Source organism: Bidens hawaiensis, unplaced genomic scaffold (genome assembly GCF_021521415.1).
Source record: "Bidens hawaiensis isolate Kalapana, Puna unplaced genomic scaffold, B.hawaiensis_p1.1 tig00020798_1, whole genome shotgun sequence".
NCBI classification, from domain to species: domain Eukaryota; kingdom Viridiplantae; phylum Streptophyta; class Magnoliopsida; order Asterales; family Asteraceae; genus Bidens; species Bidens hawaiensis.
In genome coordinates, this window is record NW_027493203.1 from 3,727 (window position 1) to 5,589 (window position 1,863).

Here is a 1,863-nt window from a genome sequence, read left to right on the forward strand (position 1 = left end):
TAACAATTGACAACCCTAACAACATCATTCAGTTAATCTGATTGATGTTTGTTAAGTTAATGTTAGTGTTAATAATCGGGAAATCATAACATATCAAACCATATGCTTAATTACGTATTAGGATCATGGATGGATGGATAATATAACAAATATGCAGACGACACTATACCGAACAAGAACGGGTATGAAGACACAACTAAAACACAATTCGTTATAGGGCTAATGTATGCGCTGGTTTACAGATGCTTGCTGCGGGTTTAATCGAATTTATATAAACGGATACATATAAAATGAGTCTGTGATAGGGTCGACATTACTAAACGTGGTATAAAGGATCAACGAGATTGAGCTTGCTTAGTTACATGGACGGTTAGGCCACAAATGGTAAGAGTAATATACATTTGATTCAATTTCTATATCCATTAATAGAATTCAGGTCCAATAAATCCCCACAATTTGAAATCAGGTTGATATTACGGTTTAAAATTGGGGTCAGGTTATTGGGGTAAACGGGTCAAGATACCAGATTGATAAATGGTTGTAAAAAATATTTCAATTTAGACCCTAGGGTTTGAGGGTGGATACAAAATGAGGTTATAGTTTTAGTTTAGGTTTAAAATTGCCTAATGTGAGTTACAAATACATATTATATATTAGTTAATCAATAATATTATAGTAATAAGTTACACTCGATAAACACGATAAAACTTCCCGAACATTGAAATGAGTCGGGTATTTAATAAAAGTATTGATTCAGAAAAACCCGATTTGTTACAAGAACGATGCTGAGGAACATGTTAAGGAACTTCAGTTTGCTTTCATGGCCTTCACCTCTTCTAGCTCATCCGAGGTAAGTTTCAAATTATGTTCTCAATCTTGTGTTAATAAGGTAGATTTATATCAGTCTCATAATAGTAATATGATTAGAGCAATGGAGGGAATAAAACATGAAAACCTTCACTCTTAAGAAACTCGAAAAGGCTTTAAACGTAAAAACTCAAACTTCAATCCGATTTTATCATAAAATAATTGATCCAAAGGCCATTATGTTCTGGATTAATTTAAAGAATGAGGTTGAAAGAGGGTTTCAACATATGCCTACTTTAGAGTCATTCTTAAGAAAACAAAGGGGATGCGTGATCCTCATAAAAACAAGGTGATGATGAATGTGATGTGGCCTCCAACAACTAAGATGACATCAATTCCAATTGGCAAGAGATTTACTTAGGTTTCTCTTGATGAAATTATGTTTTGGACATATGATGGTGAAACGGCTACTGTCATAATAAGCTAAACAAAGAATAGTATCGTATTGTTGATCCAAGGGATTTACTGAAGTTTGGTGAGAGGGACAAAAAGGACCCTCAACGGCTTTCAATTATTGTTGAACCACTATACGAAAAAGCTGATAAGGATTATACTAGAATGGTGAGATCTATTATACGCACAAGTTTATGGGCGGGCGCTTACAAGGAAGCTGATGCTGACATACTTGAGCACGAGTGATGATCAAGAGGTAAACCAAGGGGGAGAATGTTGGGATACATTTAGTTGTTTACGCTTATGTTATTGGACTTACTTATGGGGCTACACTATGTAACCGAAATCTGGTATTCCGGTGGGCTTATTATGTAATTGGGCTTAGGTTTGAAGCTTTGCATTGTATAAATAGCATATGTAGATGGTTGTGGGTTAGTTGGTTAGACAAAAACAGAGAGAGAGAGAGAGAGAGAGAGAGAGAGAGAGAGCGATAAGAGAGAAGAGAGAGAGAGAGAGAAGAGATAGAGAGATAGTGTTTACTTTTAATTGTTATCGAAGGCGTTAAGAATCCGACGTTATAAACGTGTGTTTTGAAGCATTATT